This window comes from Musca autumnalis, unplaced genomic scaffold (assembly GCF_047663935.1).
Source record: "Musca autumnalis isolate F117 unplaced genomic scaffold, ASM4766393v1 scaffold_3, whole genome shotgun sequence".
In the NCBI taxonomy this organism is placed as follows: Eukaryota; Metazoa; Arthropoda; class Insecta; order Diptera; family Muscidae; genus Musca; species Musca autumnalis.
In genome coordinates, this window is record NW_027411866.1 from 260958088 (window position 1) to 260971864 (window position 13777).

Sequence of the window (13777 nt, forward strand, 5' to 3'; positions counted from 1 at the left end):
AAAACCCTATGACGCCGTGTGTAGCGGTTGAAGCGTAAGATAACTCTCGAACGGATCCGCCGTTTCGGTCCAAAATGTGGTTTTCGTAATATTTTGTGCAAACTTAGTTTAAGTTCGAAGATAAGCCATATCTCCATCACAAAAGTTCAAAAATTTTCGGAAAAATTGTGCGTACGATAACTCTTGATGGCAGTTACAGATTTGGTCCATACTTTACACATCCTAATATATCTATCAGGTATAGGTCAGGTTCGAATATGGACTATATTTATCCACTCCATCGGGTACCTCCCACACAAATTTTTGGATAAATTCAGTTTAAGACCTGCACTCGGATCACTTTGATTTTTGTTGAAGCAGCTTGCATTCGCCGCCTCAATTACGACAGTAAAAGTTTTTTCAAGGGCAAGACCATACTTCTTGAGAAAACAGTCCGAAAGTTGTAAAAACCCCCTATGGCACCATATGTAGTGACTGGAGAGCTCGAACCGAATACTGCGTTCGTCCACACTTTGGATATCGTAATAACTCTTCGAATATTAGATGAAATTCGAAGGTGCAAGGAGTGGAGTAACATGGTACTCTAAATATTGTCGAAACTCAGTTAAAAAAAAACTATATTTTTTGCGCTTTAATCCACTCCATATTGTTTTGAAAACCCCCTAAAAAAGTAAGTTTTTTTGGGAAAAAAGTATTTCAATCCACACAGGCTGAGGGTGTATCTCTGTCGACAATGTCGACTGATACTTTTTTACTTGTTATATTTACATATCGTCGGTGTCATGCTTAAGTGTTCCATACGCCATTTTTGACATTTTCAGATAAAGGAACCTTACTAGATTTTAAACCATGCTCTTTCAGATTTTTTGGTCGGGTTTTCTCTATCTCTTATAACTATAAGAGATATTCAGATTCCAGTATGTTCCATATCCGCTTTGTGACCCAAAAAATCTTGTCGTTTTGTTCCATATCCATAAAGCCTGGCGTATGGAACGAAACAACTTTGAACTTTTTAGTTCCATATCCATCGAGACGAAAAACAAATTGTTCCGCACCAAAAATTATGGCGTTTGGAACAAAAAATTGCCCATTTTTGCCAAGTTATGAATAATGTGGCGTATGGAACAAATTGTTTTAAAGGACTTGGTTTAAATACTGAAGAATAATAATTTCTAAATCCAAAATTTTGTTTAATATTGTATTGTTATATGAAAACGAAAATTTATCAATGGTTTAAGCAAAAAATCGATAGTTTAAAGACAAAATTTTGATGTAAGTCCACAAAAATATACGCAAAAACGTTAATTCGATTTGAAGCTAGTGCGGACACCAACTAAAAAAATGGTATTATAAGAAAAACACGTTTAAATGTTTTATATTACCTTAGAAATGCAAAATATCAATCCGTTTTGTCCGATCGAAATTTTTACCACAAAAAAATTGTGATAAGTAGAGGCAATCCCTTAAATAAATGTTAAGGAAACCTATAATAATGGTCCTTATTGTATTTATATGAGAAAAATAAATGTTTCATTTAAAGTCCTGATTTTTAAACTCCACAGTAGCACTTCATATAAGGGAGGTGGAACACGATTGATAAATAATGTTTTGGTTGAAGTGTGACAAAACGTGTTCCATGTGACACAAACTGCCAAAAACATAAAAAAAAGATTCCAAGGAACAATTTAGCAACTTTTTGCAATTATAAAAATTTTGCATAACTTCTAGACTATCACAGATATCTGACTAAATTAAACTACTGATATATTCTATGAGTTTAGTTAAGTATAACTAAGCTCTTTACGTATTGGATTATTGCACCATTTTTATCCTGTATTACCTTAAACATTAATTCGAGTTTTTCTCGATTCAGGCAAATGGCGTATGGAACACTTAAGCATGACACCGACGATATGTATTCATACAATTTTATGGAATTATGGACTCGCTTCAACAAATTACCAAAAAATAAACAAATTAATTCAAATAAAAGTCAGAAGGCAAAAAAAAAACAGAACAGAACCATGCACAAGTACATATCAATTTAGTCTAAGCGGCTTAAGAATTTTGTCACTGATTAGTTTTACTTAATTGGAGACGATTGTGGTTGATTAGATAAACGACAACTATATGGCACAGACGCCAATTGATTGAGCAAATTCTACTGACCGACCGGCTATCTGACAAATATTTTCTAGAATGTGAAATTGTTTATTTTGCATACAGCAGAGACCTTATAATTGTGGAGATAAATTACAATGTCTGATACACAATTCACTACTTTTTTATGACACATTATCTTTTCGAAAAACAATTTTGGGCAAAAACCATATTTTTCTATCTAAATATTTTCATGCATGAAGTTGAACACAATTTTGCCGGCAACCACGTTAGTTTTTCTTGTGACTTTTTAATGTACATATACATACATTCATATGTAATCGTAAGTTATTACACATCATAAACATTATCAAGTGAATACCATTGTAGGTAGTTACTCATTTTCAGCATACAATACAACTCATAAAGTTGATTTAAAGGTATGTTTAATTACATTTAAATGGAATTTGGATTAACACTTTAAGTAGGTATAATTAAATATTATAATTATGTTTATGTATGTATGCGAATATAATATACTCACTGTAAATTTATAGCTTACTATTTCAAAAAAGTATTAGCTAAGGGACCCCCTTTGATAGCACATGACGTCAAGATAAGGAGCCTAAGAAACTAAAAAGTGGTTGAGGGAAGAAATTCACAACAATAGAATTTGGCTTTGTCATTTCTACTCCATTTTATGTTTTCAATGCGTTTACACCTTGACCTTGCTCCAGTGACAGCGATTTCATCGCGTTTTGCTGGTAATGCTTTCAGTCCACCAAGAAGACAAAAATAATGGTAAAGCCAATTATGGAAAAAATAGTAAACAAACACTAAGATATTTAATCGTTTATACGACATTCAGACATACATTTATGCGAAAGAGCGAGACTGAGATTGAATTACTCGCGGTGCATTTGAGTGATGCCAACCTAAAATACAAACCTGAAAAAGTTGTAAAAACTGCCTACATTTAATTTATTTACTTAAAATATTGATTTTTCAATATTTCAGTTGCGATTCCGGGATATTGTAACCTTAGAACGGTACCACCCGATTTTAAGTATTTTACCTAAAATAATCAATTAAATATTGAAATATAACCTTTCTTCTTATAGAAAATCTTTGTACCAAAATTTTTTGATATATCCTCATATAACGATACTGTAAAATCTGAATATCCTGACCAGAGCTCCGAAATACACGCTCGAATTTGAGAGGGAACACTCGTGCGAGTTGAAAAAATAAATCGAGTATACTCTATTTTTACTCGTCACTCGCGAAGTGAAAAGTGTTTACGAGTAATAGTACTTGAAGAGTACGAGTTTTGCAAGAAAAAAAGGGTGGGAGTGAAAATGCTCCACATAGGGTACGAGTTTAATCGAAGAGTAAAATCGAGTGAATAAGAATTGATATATTTTTTGAAAATAACAAAATGTGTATTGTTTTTGTAATTTTTCCTTGTAAGTACATTATCCTGTACAACAGGGTTTCTGATGTACAAATTCGGTTTTGTTAGAGTTCTTAAAAGACGAAAATACCTTTGCTATTTTAGGTCACTTCGCTTTTGATTGGAAGTGGAAAATTAATAATATTCTGACACCGCAGCGTGGTAGAAGACCAAAAAGAGAAGACATGTGTCTCGGCGTTTTCCCCATCACATCACATGCACTTTCGTTGTTATGGGTTCCGAAGGTTTGAGGTCTTCATGTCAAAAACGATCATTCTGTCTGTTAAGAATTTTTATTTACTCTCGGAGACAAAACAAATATTGTCAACAAATAAAATCCTTCAAAGGTCAAATTTCTTTTATAAATCAGTTAAAAACAAGTAAAAAAGTATAAGTCGGCTTTGCCGACAGAGATATACCCTCAGCCTGTGTATATTGAAACAATTTTTCCCAAAATAAGTATGTATTTAGGTCGGTTTAAAAATTTTGGGCGTTTAAAACGATAAAAATGTTGATTAGGATTAAAGATCAAAAGTTTTGCGGAGGAGATACTAGAAGGAATCGATCGACATTGACAGTTATGGAAGTGGATCTCCAGCCACAACATATGGTGCCATAGGGGGTTTTTACACTAATCGGGCTGTTTGCTCAAGAAGTATGAACTTGCCCCTAAAAAAAACTTTTACCATCATAATTGAGGCAGCGAATGCAAGTTGCTTTAACAAAAATCAAAGTGATTCGATATCAGGTCTTAAAGTGAACTTATCCGAAAATTTTGTGTGGGAGGTACCGGATGAAGTGAACAAATATAGTCCATATTTGAACCTGATCTATATCTGGTAGATATATTAGGATGTGTAAAGTATAGACTAATTCGGCCACTCCCTTTAAGAGTTACCGTACGAACAAATTTTCCGAACATTTTTGAACTTTTGTGGGGGAGGTACCTGAAGGAGTGGACCAATATGGCTTATCTTCAAACTTAAACTATGTTTGGACAAAATATTACTTAGGTCAAATTTTTGACCGAATCGGCAAAACCGTTCGAGAGTTATCTTGCGCTCCAACCACCTCACACGGTGCCATAGGGTTTTTTTTGCTACTTTCAGGGCTTTTTTCTCAGGAAGTATGGATTTGCCCCTGATGAAACTTGTACCGTCGTGTGGAGGGCAGCGAATACAAGTTGCTAAAACAAAAATTAAAGCGATTCGAGAGATGGCCCTAAACTGAACTTTTCCGAAATTTTGTGTGGGAGGTACCCGAAGGAGTGGACCGATTGAGTCCATATTGAAAACTTATTTAAGTCTCGTACACGTTTCACGATGGGCAAAGTATGGACCAAATCGGTTACTCCCTTCAAGAGTTATCGTGCGCACAAATTTTCCGAACATTTTCGAACTTTTGTGGGGAGGTACCGGAAGGAGTGGACCGATATAGCCATCTTCGAACTTAAACTAAGTTTGGGTAAAATATTGCGAAAGCCAAAATTTGAAACGAATCTGTTTATCCGTTCGAGAGTTATCGTGCGCTCCAGCCAGCCAGACAGACAGACGGACGGACATTGCTCAATCGACTCCAAATTGTCAGAAGCACATTTCGTCCAAACATACTTGGGGTCTAAAACCATTATTTCGATGGGGCACATTTTGCCCGTATGAAAGTGTATATACATACCTTCGTTAGCATAAATGTTGAGGGTATAATTATGAGTAATGCAATTTTTTGGGTTTTAACCTTTTCAAATTTACAGCCATTAATATGAACAAATTAAAAAAAAAAACAATTTATTTACCAAAAAAAAACTAAAAATAAAAAAGAAATAATTAAAAATATAAGCTACAGTGTTTTATATATAAATGCACTAAAAAATAAAAAAAAAAATAATTATATTCTTCTATATAATCTCTCAAATAATATAAATAATATGCATTTAAACTAAAAAATGGTGACAAAATTAAATGGCAATAAGCGTCAAACATTTTATTTTTAAGTTTTGCATTTTTAGGACGGAGGCAATTATTTGTGAGATCTATAATTAATTTAATTAATCGAGCTATATGACCTAAGGAGATTTTGTTGAAAATAAAAATAATAATAATGGCCTTCGACCTAAACAGGCAAAACTTAAAAATAAAAATTTTTGCTTCGTTCGAGAGTTATTACAGTTAAATTGACTCCAAATTTGCTGAAACCATTATTTCGACGAGGCACATTTTTGGTCGTATCAGAGTGTATATCAGGTATTTTTTTACTATTTAACATGAAACTTAATTAACATCAAATGTATGTCTAAAGAGAATAGATTTTCATAAATTTTTGTAGGATTCATTTTTCAGCCAAAATAATGAACTGGTAAACTTTTTTTCCATCAATTGGAAAATAATTGTGGCCTGTAGAGCGATTTTCGGAAACTTCGTTTTTTGTCCCCATACAAAGTTCTATGAAAAATAAAGAGCGGCCAGAGAGCACGGGTTATCGTTAACCGATCGTAATAAATTTTTGTAGAGATCATTTTTTAGCCACAATAATGAACTGCTAAAGTTTTTTCATCGATTGGACCATAATTGCGGCCTTTAGAGAATTTTGATCTAGTTCACTAAGCAGTTCCAATGGCCCACATCATTTGTATGAAGAAACTGCATATACGTAATATCAACCGTTATATTTTATGACGTTAATCACACGTTTTGGAACTATGGAACTAGATTACCCAACTCTAACATGAATAATACGCTCGGTACTTGTGTGCGTATTATTATTATAATTGTTTAAGTAATAATAAGAATAATACGCTCGTAATCTAAATATTGATAAAAAACAAAAAAAAAACTTAAAAATACTTAAAAACCATTTCCGTATTGAAACAGGTATGTTGATTTTGTAATAGTTAATGCGGAGGCAGAAGACTTTCTTGCTTAATTCGTTGTTAGTAAAAGAATACATAGTTCAAAGCGGAGACGCCAAACTGTGGAAAGTAGTTTTTGCTTTGCATATACAGGCATATGGGAGTGGTGTTATGTATTTATGAGGAATTCTCTTTTAAATGAATTCACCAATCGCGCTTATCCTTGAGAATTCGGATCGAAATATCATTGGGGAAGTTTTTTTTGAACATGTAAAAAATCCAGTTTCGAGAAAAACGCGTTTTAAGTTCGCGATTGGAATTTGACTTCCCAACTTAAAAAATTATTACACAAAAACTAAAGAACTACTTGGACCATTTTGCAAACAGCTAGCCAGATATCAGGGGGGTTACTCTGTATTGCGATGCGAAAGCAAATGCGATGCGAAAGTTAAATGCGTTAAGAGTACAATTTGGTACTCTGTATCACAAACGCAACCGCTTCCGCAAAATAAACTGAAAATATGACCCGTTTTCGCAAAATAAAGCGAAAATATGGCAATGCTGTCTGCACAATGTAAACAACAACGAAGAATGAGATAAAGAAATGTCAAAAAATTGTAAATAAAAACATTTAAAAAAAAATTTTTTGTTCGGTACGTGCGTTTTTAAAACTTATTAATCGTTTATAACCAAAAAAATAATAATTATGGATTCGGTGGCGGAAAAATGTTTTCGTCTCAATAAAGATGCGGTTATGTACATTTAGACAACTAATTTATTGCAAAAATCAAAATTTAAAAATTTTCATTTTAATTGTTCGCTTATAGCAATATACGATTTCATGTGCAAATCTCTTGCTATTGGTCTCAAAACAATATTCCATTTAACTATACAAAGTGTTTTTACGATTTATAACAAATACAGTGAAAAATAAGCATTGCTTACTACTTTGGGTGACAAATAAAGATTTTGGAACAAGTGTCGTTTTGAATCAACTCTCGGATGGGTCTGACATTTTTGCCATAGGTACCCTGATTATTACGATATTTAATTTTTCAGAGCTAAGTCTATACTTCCCGAGATATGGGTCTTAACTTGTTTACATGTATGACCATTAAATATGAGACTCGACGAATAGTACTTTCCAATGCCGCAAATAATTAATAATTGTTTTTTGATTTTTTTAATAATGATTTATTAAATTATTATACGTCAACATTTTAACAACATTTCCCGAAAAGAATAAACAATTCTGATGTAAATACAAGCATTTAATTGTGCTAACTTGCATGATTCGTTTCCTTTGCGTTTGGTGTTTTGTTAACGCAAGATATTTGCGCTTATCGCACGAGTTTGACATACGCTTTCGTATTACAGAGTGCGGTGATACAAGATTTGCGAAAATTAAATGCGAAAGGAGATGCGAAAACGCATTAGAGAGTACCAATTACTTGATTCGGTACAATTTTTCTTACGCATCGCAATGCAGAGTAACCCCCCAGTGCTAAATTTCTGTGCAAGATCAAGTATGATTTAATTTGTTTTAGTGCTTCGTAAACTCCAAAAAACTGTTGTATTGAATTATGCAAAGTTGACACGATCAAATCTTTCTAACTATTGGCGAATATGCCCCTGTAGATTGGAATGGTGTGAGTCCTAGATTCTAAGGATCAATATTTCGCGGTGTTAAAAACCCTACACTTGTAGTAGTGTGGATAATAAATAAATTTTACATTCTCCAATATTGGTTAACGAAGTTTTTGTTTTTAATGTGATAAAAACTAACCGTATTGATATCACTGGCTGTGAGAGTAATCACCTACCTATAAAAAAATAAACAAAGTGTTCGTTCCTCTGAGTAATTCCCATCAATTTACGAAAAATAGTTTATATTGGAAAACAACACCTGCTCGCTCATTCGCTCTGTTTATTACAAAAATAAAAAAAAACAAGTAGCACGTTGGGGAGAGTGGTTAAATTTCTCAGAGTATATCTTTCCACACTGATTAGATAAATGGTATGGGGTTACATTACGCGATTATTCTCTATCCATCTTATACGAGTATATACAACTGAGACATAAGCAGCTCCACTATTGTTACGTGGGTACATACAGACGTACCAATGTTCTTCAATGTACATATGTACGTCTGTCTGAATGAAAAAATTACGTTAATAATTAGTTTTTTTTCGTTACACTTACAACTTATTTTTCGGAATGCAACAAATACATTTAACAGCTGCTTGTGTTGCTGATTTTTTCAGATTCTTGTCTGCCTTGGTAGGCAAACTGTGTTGAGGAACAACTTTACTGATTCTCTGTGTGTACTTTGACTGGGGTTCAGATGTCAGTAATAAACGACAGCATAGTAAACTTGAAAATAAATCAATTTTTTTATCTGATGTCGTAATTTTTTTCGTTAATTGGCTAAAAGAAGCCCCAAAAATCCACAGCCGACTGACTGACCGATGAGAGGTGCACTATTTCACTGGAATAATTACTCTTTTTCCTTAGATGGCTAAATATATTGACTAAAGTTTTTTTCTTCTTAACATATAATGAACTTGCAAAAATACATATATTTAATTTGTGAACACACGCGAAAACACGGTCACGCAAGTATTTTCGGACGCACGAATTGTATATTTTGTTAATATGTATATTTTTGGTAATTTTGGTGATGGGGGAAAATTTTCACTCTCGTTTGTTTGGTAAACAAAAAATCATTTTATGATTTTTTGGCCAATGCCATCATCTGAGGGATGAGCCACATTTAATTTCTGCAAAAATTGTATTTTATTTTCAACGCGAACTGGTACGTCCGACAACCGTTTTTCGATTGTTGTTTTCGAGAGCGCGTCAATGTCAAGACTGCGAGAGCTGCATTTGTTGATTCCATAATAAAGGCACCAACAAAGCATAACCACGAAAATATGTGGGGCTTTGATGTGGAGAGAAGCAGCTCCACTGATGCAGAGATTCACTATACTCTTGTCAATACAAGAGTGTTTTGTTTATTATTTTTAATCGGTATTATGTTAATAACATTTGTTTATACTGTTAAATTGCTATATAGAGAGAATATTTATCAACATAGCTAGAGATTGTTTTGTTATTATACAGGGTGCTTAGCTATACATGACATCAAATGGTCAGTTCCTTTACTTTTAAAATGGTAAAAGTAGCAAAAGTTGAACTGCTCGCACATCAAGTAAATGAACACTTTTCAAGTAAAAAATGGTAAAACTTGAAGATTCTTGCAAATGAACAGAGCTAAATATGCTACACTCCCGCTCACCTGAATATGTTGAGGTGTCTTCAGCTGTGTTTAGATTACAGGTCCATACTAAAGTTTTTGAGAGTCCTATACTATATCAAGATTCTTCTTTATTGCGTATTTGATTTTCGAATGTTAGCGATCACATTACAATTGTCAAAAATGTACATACTTATGTTTTATAAATTATGAACAAAATAGGAAAATATATCTCTATTTCTCGCTATGCTAATTAAATTTTCTGCGTTGTGGAATTCTGTCCACAGTTGGATATTTTGAATCCATGACATCTCCATTCTTCCTCTTATACGTCTTCCTTCTATGCATGTTTGCAGTATTTCCTGCAGAATGATGTATTTACGGTTTCGCATAATTTGTCCGTTTCATTATGTTGTTTAATAATTCTCTTGTTGTATTCATTCTTCGCAATACTTCAATATTTGGTACATGCAGGACCTATGGTATGTTTAGTGCTCGACTGTATGCCCACATTTCAAATGCTTCGAGTCGTTTGATATCTGCCGCACTTCAACTGAATATTACAAGACAGGCCATATATACGCTTTTATGAATCGAGATTTTGTTGCAACATTTATATCATGGCTTGTTAGGATTTTTTTGTATTTATGAAATGCATTTCTTGCCATTTCTATACAACATTTAATTTCTTTTGAGTAGTCCCATTGATCATTCAGCAAAACTCCCAGATATTTGAAACTTTGAAACTCCAAGATATCGAAATTTTGTATTTTTAAAATCAACTCGTTGTGAGCGTTGTTCTTACTTATTATCATACATTTTTTGAGGGTGTTTATTTGTAGCCCATACAATTCACTACATGGTGTTAGTCTATCAACAAGATTTTGTAGGTCTGATATGCTGTCGGATATTAATGTGGTGTTATCAGCATATCTGATATTATTTAGGTAATTGTTGTTTATCAATATACCTTCTTGGATGCCATCTATTGCTTCGTGAAAAAATTTTTTGGGAGTAAATGTTGAAGAGTAGTGGAGATAAAATGCATCCTTGTCGAACTCCTTTAGATATTGCTATATCTTCAGTTAAATCTACATTTATGTTGACTTGGGTAGTCTGATGCCAGTACAAGCTTCTTCATCGATTCCAATAGTTGTAAGAATTTCGATGAGATGATCATGCTGTTCTGTGTCGAATGCTTTTTCGTAGTCTATAAAGCATAAAAATACGTCTTTGTGGACATTTCTACATGTTTAAAACCAAATTGAGTTTCTCCCATTTCCTTTTCACATTTTTCATATATCCTCTTCTGGATAATTTTGAGACAAATTTTAATAGCGTGGCTCTTTAAACTAATGGGACGATAGCCATTGCATTTTTTGGCATGAGGTTTTTTGGTATTGTTATGAAGGTGGATTTTAGCCAATCCTGTGGGTATATTCCAGTATATTATGCAGGTTGAAATCGTCATGTAGGCTCATAAGTCTTTCAATTTTCTGACATTGAGTATTTAGGGGGAGCCTGTAACCACTAGAGGACGCGTCCCCAGTTGGCGGATATGGGAATGCTTCCCAGATATGGGTGGTAAGAGGGAAATCAAATACCTCTCGCGGACCAACAGGTATCGGTGTCTGTTTCCACAGTGGGCGGCTGCAAACAGCATCTGTACTATAAAAAGAACGGCTGAAACATCCCATCAGAAGATAAGGGGAAGTCACTGATGTATTATCCCTTAATAACCATATTACAATAAATGCAGAAACAAACATATGGCCCTCAATCTCCGGTAACTCGAGGGTGCTAAGAATCCCCGGAGGTAAAACTAAAAAGACGCTGGTACTTGGAATGTTACAAGCCTTTACAAGTCAGGTTAACTAAGCAACACAATATCCGAAATGGAAAGACTTAATATAGATATCCTAGGTGTTTGCGAAACCTGGTGGCCGAATGTTTCGGAATTCGTATCCCATGGTGCCGAAATCTTCTTCTCTGCAAATTCGAAGAAGGGTCATAGGAATGGTGTTGGGATTATCATCAGAGGTCACATTTTCAAAAGCGAAGTAGGATTTTTTCCAAAGTCAGATAGGACTATGATGATCAAAATAAAAGCAAGAGCGCTCAACATCAATATAATTCAAGTATATGCTCCCACATCAGACAGAAGTAATGATGAAGTAGAAATGTTTTGTGACGATATAGAAAGTCTTGTTAAACTAACAAAACCACACGATATAAATATCATCCAAAATAATGCAAAAATAGGAAGAGGTGAAGTAACAGGCATTACAGGACGATATGGCTTGAGCGCAAGAAATGAAAGAGGCGAACGACTTGTTCAATTCTGTCAAGAATTCAACATGAAGTAAGCAAATACACTTTTCACCCTACCGCCAAGAAAGCTCTACACTTGGAAATCTCCACAAGACAGAATTGGCAACATCATCAGAAACCAAATAGACTTAATTCTTATCAACAGACGACACTGCTCATCAATAAAGAAGGTCACAAAATATCCGAGTGCGGATGTACCATCTTACCATAACCTTTTAATGACAAAGATACGTATAAAACTAAAAACTCATACTAACCCCCTGTTTTTGTAACTTATTTTTGTTCGTTCGTCTATATTCGTAATAATTTAGGCACCCATAGCTCAGCCCACACATGTCATACAGACTTAATTTTTCGTAGATTAGTTCCATATATAGTTATGAATTCCTCATTTAAAAATCAGCGCTCTACATTTGCGCTAAGGCGAGTAAATCGATCTACAAAATTTGACAGTTCGTGTGAGAAGAATAAAAATGTTTACAAAAACTGGGGGTAAAAAGGCACAAAATAAAAAACTTGACTTAGGAAAACTTCAAAACCAAACACTAAAATCGGATGTATATACAAGAATAAATACGGAGCTGAATAATGTCGACAGCGAATGTATAGAAAATATATAGAATAATGTAAAGAATACAATAAACACAATAGCCAGAAGCACCTTACGAAATTTTACAAAACCCAAGACCAAAAATTGGATGACTCAAGGAATCCTGCAGCTAATGGATGAAAGATGATCATTTAAAAATAAAGATCGCGAAAAGTATTGGGAATTAAATAGAGAAATTCAAAGGGAGATACGTAACGCAAAAAATAATCACCAACATTCACAAGAAAAATCATAACGGTGTTGCCAATATTGTTATAACAAAAATGTACCAATAAAGTGCTCAATTTTTGGCTCATCTAAATGGTTTGAATCAAATAAAGTTGAAAAAAGGTTCTACCTATGCAAATTTTGCACAGGTTTGATTTTGTAAGACCCCTTCTATCCTTAGAAAATTGTCCGAGAGCAAATACCAAGTCTTAGCCATAATATTAGGATCGATAAACTACAAATGTCATTGAAAAAATTTGGTATTTTGGCTCAAGTTTCATTATTTAACTATCATGCATGGCAGAACTACCAGGTAGTGGTATCACACCAGCTGATCGAATATGAAATGTCAAATCCCTTTATAAAAAAATTATTTTTGTTGTAATTTCCCCAACAACATAAAGAAAGTGTTGACATATCATATTCAAAATTTTACGATGCCACTACCTGGGTAATTGTGCCATGCTATCATGGCAACATAAATGTAAGCATTTTCATATTTTGATGCTCAGAACTCCACCACAGTTGACCACATGTATCATAAATGCTCGGAAATTGGTCTTAAAGACTGCCTCTTCGGCGTACACACCATCAGTTTTTATTGTCGATTTTTGCAAATTAGACTGTATCCTCACTGCACCATGCACTTGTAAAACTCGTGACTTGTTTCACGTAAAAATATGTAGTCCGAAATTAATTGCACTCACGATTTAACTACTTCTTTGGCTACATATATTTGGCTGGGATGCAATAGAACAGGTTGTAACATCATCATCGCACTAATCCTTTTTGAGAGGGTATCAGTTGAACATCCTGGCAGTATTAGAATGTTTGACTGATCACAGTTCTCACCTTCGTCATATTGGCAGAGCAGTTTGTTCCAAACATTACATAAAGCTTGAGGTGTTACATTACGACAAAGGAAGCGTTTTTACTCAGTGATCGTAAAATACGTTAACATTTAAGCTCAGTGT

At 33.9% G+C, this 13777-nt stretch overlaps 1 protein-coding gene across 13 annotated transcripts in view; it reads right to left on the bottom strand.

The window, feature by feature from the left end:
- The window catches only part of rdgB (retinal degeneration B), a 60052-nt gene extending 50745 nt beyond the window's left edge, over positions 1 to 9307 (bottom strand). For 12 of the 13 annotated variants that reach the window (XM_073978255.1, XM_073978260.1, XM_073978248.1 and 9 more), the window contains exon 1: positions 8602 to 9274. The gene's annotated coding sequence lies outside the window, so the exon portion shown is untranslated. Of the gene's footprint in view, positions 1 to 8601 lie in introns of all 13 variants that reach the window. The other variant, XM_073978251.1, reaches the window with a different exon arrangement.
- Between the last annotated feature and the right edge of the window lie 4470 nt (positions 9308 to 13777).